Genomic DNA, 12,335 nt, shown 5'->3' with positions numbered 1-12,335 from the left:
AAGGTTTAAAAGAGCGCGCCGAAATCTGAATGTTCTGACCTTTTTGTGCTCTGTATCTATATATATAACATTATTTTGGGCAGTTAAAGTGAGTGACAGTTCAATTTAATGGTTCCAAAGTCCAACTTTTATCACCGGAAAACGTCAATCTCTTTGAGTGAGTTTCCTGCTTTGAAGTCCAAAGGTCTATTTTTTATAGCGTCTGTCTGGCGCCATAACCTATTAACGATACTAAAAATAGCTCGATATTTGGCGTTTCTAACCCCAAAATCTACCATGTTATTCGTAGGACTCGCGTACAATAAGAATTACTTAAAATTTACAGGTTACATACATACACATAATCAATTTGTATTTAAGAAGCTATTTTAATTTTCCCGCCAAAAAATTTACTAGTTCCGACAGTGTTAAAAGGGTCTTAGCACCCTGGGAGCTTAGTTCTAAAAATAGCGCATGCCGTTACAAGGGTATGAACACGCGAACCGCGGAACGACGCTATCAGAAAATTATTAGGGTCGGTACACAAACTACACAGCCTGTAGGCACTAGCTATTGATTTAACGCAATCTGAAAAACGCAACGCATTCCAGACATATGGGACGCCGCCCTAATGCGTCAATTCACTAGACATTTCAGCCAGTAGTATTATCCTAGTTATTCAGAGAAACACTGTGATTAACTGAAATGTCTAGTGATTTAACTCATTACGCAAGAAGTAACGCAATTCTGTAATCATGGGACGCCAACCGTTAAGGTACTATATTATATGGAAATATGCAAGCTGCCATCTTGATTCCCCGCCAAATTCAAAATTGCTCATTTGATATCGAATTATATAAATACATTTACATGATATTGATTATCAAATTATACTAAAGTATTGTAATCAAAACATAAATTATAAATTAAATTAATAAATAAAACATTTAAATTAGACTATATCATTTTATAACCCACACATTTGCCAAAAAATAGTTCCCTGCAAAAATTATAATTGTAAACGAAATTTTACTCAGTTTACAAATAGGCGTGTGCTAAAATTATAATCATATGATTTATTAAATAAATAGTAACAAATAATACAATAATAATAGACTATAGGCCAAACATGAATAGAATACTCTTCTAATAATTTATTATGATAGCTATTTATATTTCACATCATACGTCTTTTTTATTTGCATGGGTTATCGTGCTTCGCTCTGTAAAAAAAGGATTCCTAACCTTTCTTTCTTCTGGATGTCATTTCGCTTTAATGTATCAGAAAAATGCTTATATGCTATTTAATTACATATAAACATAATAATAATATTTGAATTATATTGTTATAGTCGTAAATATGACTAATTACTTCGCATATGCTTGAATTTGAATTCGGTTTCCATTTTTCGCGCCTACAATTTATGATCCACATTGACAGTCATTCTCTTTGGCCTAGTGGAAAACGGTAAAGTTTAAATCCATGCTCGTTTCAATTTTTTCAAAACGGAGCACTGGAGCAGACCATTTTCCTTATATTTTAAACTTAATTTTAATTAAACTATGCGACATGCTTATCACACTGTTTCCCGCGAACTGTCCAGGAACTAAAACGGCGATTGCATATTCCTGTCTAATATAGTACCCTACAAGTGTGCACCCAAAGCCGTTTAGCGACGTTGGGGGAACAGTCGCAGTTCACTCGGATGAATTGTTCAAGACTTATCAGGGGAGAAAGTGAGGATCACCCGTGGAGTAACTTTTTCACCCGATGAAATTAGTCATGCGAAGATGTGTAATGGCGGATTTGAGCGGGAAGTATAATGATGAGTTAAACGCAATCAAGCGGGTGCCGGCTTTCCTGTAAGGATTCTCTATTAATTGTAAAGAGACAAATTTGAATGTCTAAATTCCAAAATTCCAAGCTTTGTTGGAAAGTAAGTAGGACATAAGTTGAATTATAATTTTAGGTTAGGATAAGCTTTTATCATTTATTTCAAGATAAAAGTACTTTTTTCATGAAAAAGTCAGTTTTGTTGACACTTTTCAGAAAGGGAGTAAAATGCACATATTATTTTTAATCATTTTTAAAACCAAGTGTGTAAACATCTGATTGTATGGATGCCAAATTACGTCTATAGCCCAAATTAAATTATCCGACCACAAATAACTTAACCTGAAGTATTTAAGTACTTGAGTTGCAATGTCTAAATCTTCTAATTTATTGCTTTTGATAATAGCTAGCTAACACTAGCTACAGATTATTATAGCTACTATTTCATATGTCCAAACCAACCCTATGCATCGACCGTTTATGTGTATATAGTAGTAGATCTTCTTAGCTTTCGGGCCAGTGAAAATTGGCGCTCCGATTAGGACGGTTGACATTTGTATTTCAATGCATGGGAGAAAAGCATAAAATAATAAAAAACTGGAAACAGTTTCTAAATTTTGACCAGAAATATGTTTTTTTTAGTAATAATGAGCGTAACAGTCATTAATTATTCTAAAACCGTCACGCAAACTAGCAGCTAAATGGTGTTAAATTTAAATATTTGCTCAATAAATAGATAAGGGTACCTTTTCACGGAAGACTGTTTTGAAATAATCGTTGAATTAATTTGATACATCGAGTTCGTATCTAGGTTCTCAACCAATCAAATTTGCCATAAACCAACAAAGTGGCTAGAAATGAATCATATGAAAATATTTAATTCCACTATTAATTCAAAACAGGTCTCCGTCAGAAGATGCCCTAATTGTTAAACTTTTATAAATTGTACAATTAAAAGATTATATATATATATATATATATATATATATATATCCACGTCATAATTTTCAATTATATAAATGGAAAAAGGAATCAACAAACTCATAGGTATTCAAAATTATATGTTTTTCAGCAATTGTTCTATTCTAAATATTTTCTTAGAATTATTATTTAAATAAAAAATCATTTAAAAATTTTCCAGTAATCTTAAGAAAAAATTTTTTTGATCTTGAAAATTAATTTTTCAAAATAAGACGTCATTTAAAATTTTCGCGGGAATCTTCAATCTTTTTTTTATCATCTTCAACTTTTGAAAATCCTTAAAAAACTTCTCAATTTTATTTTGAAATCTTCAGAAATCTATATCTTGCTTCGATAATTTTTTGAAATATTTTAAAGCTTAAAATTATGCTAGAATTTTTAAAAACTTTTAAATATCTCTTGAAATTACTCGAATTTTTCCTAAATGAATAATTGTTTATTTGTTTATTATACAAAAAAATCTATTTCACTTAAAATTAAAAATGGTTTAAAAATAAGAATTAAAATTTTAACGTTTGAAGTATAAATTTAGTTCTCTCATGATTTTTATTTGATTTATAATTGGTTATTTTATGTAAACAGTCATTCCTTGCTAAATGTTAAAACATTGTTCTTTTTCTTAATTACAAATTTCTGAATTAAATGGGTTAAAAATGGTATATCCAGATCTTTTGGTACAAGAAAAAAGTGATTGTTTTCTTCATTATTGTAGTAGCTTGAGTTGCAACCAAGAGTTATACGCTTATATCTCATGGTTTACACACTTATTATTTTGCACACACTTAATGAAAAAATATAGAATCTTCATGATTGGAGCTACTGCGTTTGCTTAGCGCAACGGCTTTCATTGGACGCTGATAGCGCTTATTTATGACCGAGTAAATATTTCTATTATTTAAATTTAAATAAATTCATATTATAAATTAATATTTTCAAATTGTTATAAAACAATTTTCCTTAAGAAATGGCAATGAAATATATATTTACCTTTGGAATTTACTTAATATAAGCTATTATTTACTAAATATACGGATTATTTTTTGACTTAAAATACAAATTGCATTAATTATGATATTTATTTGCGAATTATATAATTACTTAGTTTAATTTCAATAATTGGTCATTATACGTGATGTGATATATGCGTCAAAAGCGGCCAACGAGGGCTGCTGCGCTACGCAAGTGCAGTGATCCCAACTTTGGCATGTTCAGCTACTGCGCTTGGCTGAAGCAGTGATCGTCATTGGTCGCTGTTGGCGCGCGATTCAAACCAGGTATAATTAACAATTATTGAAATTAACATATATACTTATTATAAATTGCAAGTTAATATAAAAAATTACGTAATTTGTGATTCAAGGCCAAATGGAATTTTTAAATTTTTATTTTGTGTGCAATCAAAATTTGAATTTTCGGTATTCCAAGGAAATCCAAAAAAGTGTCATGATAATCTTGAAGGGCTTTCAACAAGAAATGTTTTTCTTCTCTTGACTTTTTTTTCATCGTGCGTTGTTTGGATTAAAATTTTTATTTTCGATTGATTTATAAATGTAAAAAAGAAACAAAAATCATCATTGCTGATAATAAAAATTGAGCCAGTGTCTAATAGTACCAACAAAATTTGGCTATTCATATCAAAATTTCGGTATTAATTAATTAATATTTTCTTCTAATCCTTTATCACAAATTACCTAGTTTCTGATATTAATGTACAATTTATAATAATGATGTTCTTTATTTTAAATAATTGAAACTATCCGGATCAAAAGGGGATACGCGTGGATTCAGCCTGAGAATTATTGTCCTGAAAGTCAATTTTAAAAATCGTACGAATTTCAATTTGAAGGCCTGATTCTTGTAAAGAATCTTAAGGCGTATTTTTTTTTATTTTGCAAAATTTTTAAGTTTTATAGTCTTTGAATAAATTAAAAAAAAAAATAGATTTTTTAAAAACAAAAAATGTCAATCTTTTTTCACTTAAACTCGTCCTATCTTACCCAGTTTTGGAAAGTTGTTAATTTTTCTTCAAGACTTTGTAGAAAATATGAATTTCAACCTTCGAAGCGGTTCGTTTATCGAGCGAATTTCAAGTAACGGAAAACTTCCAGCGACAAAGCTGTTGATTAAGGTTCAAAGAAGTTTTTTGAAAAGGTTTAGATCAATCGCATTAATGGTTGAAAAATTATGAATGTGTTAAATTACAAGCGGAAGTCTTGATGCTCCCTTTATGCCTATCTCTTTTTCTACCTCGATTCATTTTGAGATTCTTTCTTAAATTAGTAAGGAAATAAACCTGTCTCAAAAATAACACTTTTCCACGTATTCAAAGAAATAATCTATTCACTGCTTCTATGCTTTATTTCCTATAGTTCAAAGTTGGTTGGCGCTTACCATAGAGTGATAGAAAAGTCAAACAGGTACGTTTGAGCTCGCGTCCGACGTATCTGTTTACATTATTGGATGTAAACATTCCTAGCGATTAAGTTGCAGCAATCGTGCCGAATTCGAGTGGAGCTCATTTATGGCTTTTAGCATTTATTTAATCTTCAAAAACTTTAAGTATTAAAAAATTTTTATTAATGGCTCTTCTTTGAAGAATAAGTTTAATTCATTACCTTGCGTTGTAAATTTACAAGAAGTAATAATTATTTAAACAATTTTTAATTAAAAATTGAGAGTTTAACTTTTTTCTACGAGAGAATTTGTTCACCGAGTCAACTAACCCTTTTCTATGTTACTTTGCGTTGTAAATTTACAAGAACTATTAATTATTTAAACAATTTTCAATTAAAAATTAAGAGTTTAACTTTTTTCTAAGAGTCAGTTTGTTCACGGAGTCAACTAACCCTTTTTCTATGTTGCTTTATAAAAGAACTGATAATTATTTAAATAATTTCAATTAAAAAATTAAGAGTTTGCCCTTTTTCCTACGAGTCAATTTGTTTACGAAGTCGACTAAGAAAATGCAAATTTACAAGAACTATTAATTATTCAAACAATTTTAATAATAAGAATAAAAGTATTTGAACCTTTTTCTACACGTAAATTTGTTTGTGGAGTTAAAAATTTAAAGTTTGGCCTTTATCCTACAAATCATTTTGTTTTCGAACAAAACTAAGAATGTCAATCCGATGACTTTTTTCTATATTGCTTTGCAAATTTACAAGAACTTTCAAATATTTAAATAATTTTAATCAAAAAATTAAGAGTATGTCCTTTTTGTACAAATCAATTTGTTTACGGAGTCGACTACTAAGAATGTCTATCCGGTGACTCTTTTTCTATATTGCTTTGCAAATTTACAAAAACTATTAATTATTTAAACAATTTTAATTTAACAATTAAAAGTTTAGCCTTTATCCTGCGAATCAATTTGTTTTCGAAGTCTACTAAGAATGTCTTTCCGGTGACTCTTTTCCATATTGTTTTGTAAACTCACAAAAACTATAAATTATGTAAACCATTTTAATTACAAAATTATGAGTTTTCTCTTTTATCCAAGTCAATTTGTTTACGAAGTTAACTAAGAATGTCTATTTTTTCTCTTTTGCTTTTTTATTCCTTTGTTTTTCCTTTGCAAATTTAGGAACGCTATTAATTATTCAAACAATTTTACTTAAAAAATGTAAAGTTTGGCCTTTATCCTACGAATCAACTTGTTTTCGAAGTAAACTACGAGTGTCTATGTAATGACTCTTTTCTAAGTTGCTTTGTAAATTTACAAGAACTATTATATATTTACACAATTTTAATTAAAAAATTAAGAGTTTGCCTTTTTTTCTACAATCATTTTGTTTATGGAATCGACTAAGAAAATATATCCGGTGACTCTTTTCTATATTGCTTTGCGAATTTACGAGAACTATTAATTATTTAAACAATTTTACTTAAAAAATTTAAAGTTTGGCCTTTATTCAACGAATCAATTTGTTTTTGAACGAAACTAATAATGTCTATTCGATGACTTTTTTCTATGTTGCTTTGTAAATTCACAAGAACTATTAATTATTTACACAATTTTTATTTAAAAATTAAGAGTTTTCCCTTTTTGTTCAAGTCAATTTGTTAACGAAGTTAACTAATAATGTCTATTTTTATTGTTTTGTTTTTACTTTGCAAATTTACAAACACTATGAATTACTTAAACAACTGTACTTACAAAATTTAAAGTTTGGCTTTTATCCTGCGAATCAATTTGTTTTCGAACTAAACTGAGAATGCCTATCCGATGACTTTTTTCTATGTTCCTTTGTAAATTCACAAGTACTATTCATTATTTAAAAAATTTTTAATAAAAAATTAAGAGTTTATCCTTTTTTCTACAAGTCAATTTGTTTACGGAGTCGACTACTAAGAATGTCTATTCGGTGACTGTTTTATATATTGCTTTGCAAATTTACGAGAACTATTAGTTATTTAAACAATTTTATTAACAAAATTAGGAGTTTGACGTTTATTCTACGAGTTAATTTGTTTTCGAAATCAACTAGCAATGCCCATTCGAAGACTCTTTTCTATGCTGCTTTGTAAATTTACAAGAACTATTAATTATTAAAAGAATTTCAATTGGAAAATTAAGAGTTTGCTTTTCTTTCTACGAGTAGGCTTCACTTTTTACCACAATGTGTACGGAATGAACTAAGAATTTCTTTCGATGATCCTTTTCCACTTTACTTTGTAAATTTATAATGATTATTAATCATTCAAACAATTTTCATAAAAATATTGAGAGTTGGGTTTTATTCAAATTTGTTTACGAAGTTAACTAAGATTGTCTTTGTGACGCCTCTTTTCTAGGTTATTTGTTAAATTTACCAGAATTATTAATTATTAATTATTGAAAGAAGTTTCATAAAACGTTTAGAATTTGGCTATTTTCTAACGAATAGGGTCATTTTTTAAATAAGGTTTGGTTACAATGCAGCTACATACGATTTTGCTCGAAGTACTCGCATTCGTCTAAACGTTTGGTCCGATGAGAGGAAAACTGCAGGAAACCACCTCCCGAGTTTAGTCGGGTTTTTAAAATTCGAGTACACAACCCGGTCTTTCGTCGTATATGGTTATGGTACCCATGCGAAGACGTGTATAAATAGAAGTTATTAGAGTAAAAATGATTACCGTGGTATTTTCTTGAACTTAATTTCCAAATAGAATAATTACAATGAAAGTAGTGGGTCGCGCGCGTGGAGCGCGTAAGAGCTTCTAGTATAGTATATTTTAGAAGAAAACTACAACGGTTATTATTTTTGTTTTGGTATCCGACTTGACCTTCACGTCCGCTGCAACACGTTCGTAACCAAGGAGGGACGTGCGTAGGGCAGCAGCGTCAAGATTTTCGTTGGTAATTTAAGACATTCATAATTTTTTAACCATTAATGCGATTGAACTGACAATTTTCAGAAAACTTCTTTGAACCTTAATGAACAACCTTGTCACTGCAAATTTTTCGTTGCTTGAAATTCGCTCGATAAACGAAGCGCTTGAAGGTTGAAATTCATGATTTTTGCAAAGTCTCACAAAAAATTAGCAACTTATTTGTTATTAAAATATTTAAGTTTTTCTTCATTAGCTAGTTTCAAAAGACTTAAAACTGTATTTTAGTATTAATTATATAGACAAATTCTGGAAATTGACTGAGTTAGCGCGAGTTGAAGTGAAAAAAGGTTGACATTTTTTGTTTTCGAAAAATCTAGTTTTGATCAATTACTTTAAAAACTGTAAAACCTACAAATATTTGCTAAGGGGAAAAAAGATGTGCCTTAAAATTCTCTACAAGTACCATTCCTTGAAATTAACATTCGAACGATTTTAAAAATTGACTTTCTGGACAATAATTCTCAGGCTGAATCCACGCGTATCCCCTCTCGATGCGGAGAGGTTCAATTGTGAATTAGACCTGGTTTTAATCGCGCGCCAACAGTGCCCAATGAGGGTCACTGCGCCGTGCAAGCGCAGTAGTTCAACATGCCAAAGTTGGGATCACTGAGCAACTGCAGTACCTCTACACCACTCTACACGTCAAAGTTTGGATAACTTCGTCTATGGTGTACACGTGCTTCGACTTTCTGGTTAAAACGAAGATTGAAATTATTTTGCGATACAATATATTGTGCTGATTAACTAATTTTCCACATATTTTGATATTTGAAATAAGGTAAAACGTCAAGTATTCACGAGTTTGAAAAATTTGGCTACCTTTGGAAACCTTATAAAATGGACGGTGACTAGTATTACGGAATATTCCGTAAAGTTAATCATCAAGCATAATCAGAGCTGCCAGATCGAGCCTGAAATTTACCCCCACCATACCTACCGTTTAGGAGCCGTAAAACAGAAGGTGCATGATTGCCACTGTGAGTTCGTGTGTAAGCCGAAAATGCACGATTCGACTTCGGTTTCCTGCTGTACGATGATTGCCGATCTGGAAACTTCGGAAGACTTCGGTGGTCTTCTAGTTATGTCTCGATCCCCATTTGAAAGAAATGGAAGAAATCGGTGAATTTAATGTTTCGCGTGATTCTTCATTTCATGCATAAATCGATTTTGAGGTTATGTTTTTCAGGTGTATATTAAGTATGAATATTATTGCTATTATGTAAATTATGAATGATAATATCGTAATTATAAAATATAACATTAATTTTAATTAATAGTTGACTGAATTTTAATAGAAATAGTTAAACTTTCAACTAAAACAATTGTTTTTGGCTTTAAATTGTTGAAATTAATTGAAACTTTCTTGGAATGTTTTAAAATATCCTAAAAAAGTTGAAATCCTTTAAAATCTGTTGAAATTTTTCAAAGCTCTTGAAAATTCATTGCATATTTAAAAATACCTTAAAATATATCAAATCTTTTGAAATCTCACATTAAATTACTGTAATCAATTGAAAATTCCTTGGCATCTTCTAAAACTTACTCAAATATTTAAAATCCTTACAAATCATTTGAAATCTATTGAAATTTTGCAAAGCTATTGAAAATTCATTGCATATTAAAAATACCCTAAAGTATGTAAAATCATTTAAAATCTCATTCTAAATAATTGAAATCAATTGAAAATTCATTGAAATGTATTCAAATATCCTGCAATATATCAAATTCTTTAAAATCTCATATTACTATAAACAATTGAAAATTCCTTGGCGTCTTTTAAAACTTCCTCAAATATTTAAAATCCTTACAAATTTTTTGAAATCTCTTGAATTTTTTAAAGGTCTTGAAAATATTTTTAAATTAAAAAAAAACCATGAAATATTTCAAATCCTTTAAAAGTTCATATTAAATTATTAAAATCATTTTAAAATTCCTTGAAATCTATTACAATATCCTAAAATATATCAAATCCTTTAAAATCTCATATTTAGTTACGGTAATCAATTGAAAATTCCCTGGCGTCTTTTAAAACTTCCTCAAATATTTAAAATCCTTTAAAATCTAATACTAAATTATTAAAGTCATTTTTAAATTACATAAAATCTATTAAAATATCCTAAAATATTTCAAATCCTTTAAGATCTCATATTAAATAACTATTCAATTGAAAATTAGTTGGCATCTTTTAAAACTTCCTCAAATATTTAAAATCTGATACTAAATTATTAAAATCATTTAAAAATTACTTAAAATCTATTAAAATATCCTAAAATACATCAAATCCTTTAAGATTTCATATTAAATAACTTTAATCAATTGTAAATTCCTTGGCATCTTTTAAATCTTCCTCAAATATTTAAAATCCTTACAGATCTTTTAAAAACTCTTGAAATTTTTTTAAACTTCAGATTGAAATTTAAAAAACTAATGCTTGAGAAACTTTGGGCTTTACAAAATTCTGATTATAAAATGCCAGAAATTTAATTTTTCTGTTGTCAGGAATTTAAAATTTCTGCGGTGGTGTGGGAAAGAGGAAAATATGAATATACATTATTATATATAATTATGAATTTATATACTTTTTTAACATACTTTTAAATTTTGAACGCTTTCAATTTATTTATAATTTTTTATAAACAAACTTCCAAGTGTAAAATTCCAAATTTGAAGACTTACATCCCGTCGAATTGAAAATTATTCTGCTTTAATAGTTGAACTTTTTGGAACATTCAATTTTGAATGCCTTAATCAGCTTTGCATTTTATTGATGCCATTTTCATAACTTTAATCTACAAACATTTCAATATTTAACGTTTTAAAATTTTTCTATTTTCTAAATTTCAATCTCAAGTTTTAAAAAATTTAAAGAGATTTCAAAAGATTTTAAATATTTGAGGTTATTTTAAAAGATATCAAGGAATTTGCAACTTATTCTTACAATTTTGAAGGAATTTCACAGAATTAACAATTTTTTAGAAAGGTTATTTAAAAAAATCCAAAGTACTTCAGAAATCTTAAAAAAATGTTCTAGGTATTTCAAAAGATTTTGAAGGATTTGAGAGTATTTTAAAATGTTTCAAGGAATTTTCAATTGATTACGGTGATTTAATATGAAATTTTGAAAGATTTAATATATTTTTTATTAGTTTATTTTTTTAAATAGTTAAATTTTTAAACAAAAAGTTAAATGTTCATCCAAAAAGCTGAACTGTATACTAAAAAAGGCATTTTCAATGAAATACATGAACTTTGCACAAAAGATATTTATTTTCCACCCAGTCTAATTTTCTGTAAAAAAATTAATGTTTAATCATAGTTATATTTTCGACAAAAAAGATTAATTTTCTTGTAGTTAACCGAAATTCATTTTCAAACAAAAAATATTTCTACAAGATAGTTAAATTTTCAGAAAACAAATTTTTCAACTAAATTGATAAATCATCAACCAATAGCAAACTAAATTTTGAAGAAAGCAGTTCTACTCTCAACCAGAAAAGTTGAAAAAAGAAATAGTTAAAATTATTTGAAATTGCTTTGAATTATTGAGATTATTTGAAAATTCCTTGGAATGTTTTAAAACATCCTAAAATATTGAAAATCCTTTAAAATCTTTTGAAATCCCTCGACATCTTTTATATATTTCTAAGGTGCTTTGGAGTTTTTTAAATAACCCTGCTATAATTTTTTTATTTCTTTGAAATTCCTTTAAATTATTCCTATCGAGTTGAAAATTATTCTTATTGAATAGTTGAAAGTTTTTAAAGATTAAATTTCGAAAGTTTTGAATTTTTATTAATTCCGGTTTAAAAACTCTAATTTACTTCAATTTATTTTTAAAATTTACATGAATTTTAAAGAACCAAAGAAATTTTAGAAGGCTTATTTTTTTAAATTCCAAAGCAATTTATAAATCCTAAAAAAAAGTCCTAGGCATTTCAAAAGATTTTGAAGGATTTGAAAAATTTTAAAGATTCCAAGGAATTTTTATTAATAACAGTAATTTAATATGAGATTTTAAAGGATTTGAAATATTTCAGGGTATTTTTAAAATTTCAAGGAATTTTCAAGAGCTTTAAAAAATTTCAAGATATTTCAACTGACTTTTAACGATTTTAAATATTTGAGGATGTTTTAAAAGATGTCAAGGAATTTTCATCCTATT

General features: G+C 28.1%; 1 protein-coding gene across 7 annotated transcripts in view; it reads left to right on the top strand.

The window, feature by feature from the left end:
* Nucleotides 1-8,779: 8,779 nt before the first annotated feature.
* Nucleotides 8,780-12,335, top strand: part of LOC117175710 (histidine protein methyltransferase 1 homolog) — a 195,262-nt gene continuing 191,706 nt past the window's right edge. For 4 of the 7 annotated variants that reach the window (XM_033365477.1, XM_033365476.1, XM_033365475.1 and 1 more), the window contains exon 1: nucleotides 8,780-8,951. The gene's annotated coding sequence lies outside the window, so the exon portion shown is untranslated. The remainder of the gene's footprint in view (nucleotides 8,952-12,335) is intronic. The other 3 variants (XM_033365480.1, XM_033365478.1, XM_033365479.1) reach the window with 1 other exon arrangement.

The sequence above is a fragment of the Belonocnema kinseyi genome, chromosome 6 (assembly GCF_010883055.1).
Source record: "Belonocnema kinseyi isolate 2016_QV_RU_SX_M_011 chromosome 6, B_treatae_v1, whole genome shotgun sequence".
NCBI classification, from domain to species: domain Eukaryota; kingdom Metazoa; phylum Arthropoda; class Insecta; order Hymenoptera; family Cynipidae; genus Belonocnema; species Belonocnema kinseyi.
This window is presented reverse-complemented; position numbering and strand designations above follow the sequence as displayed.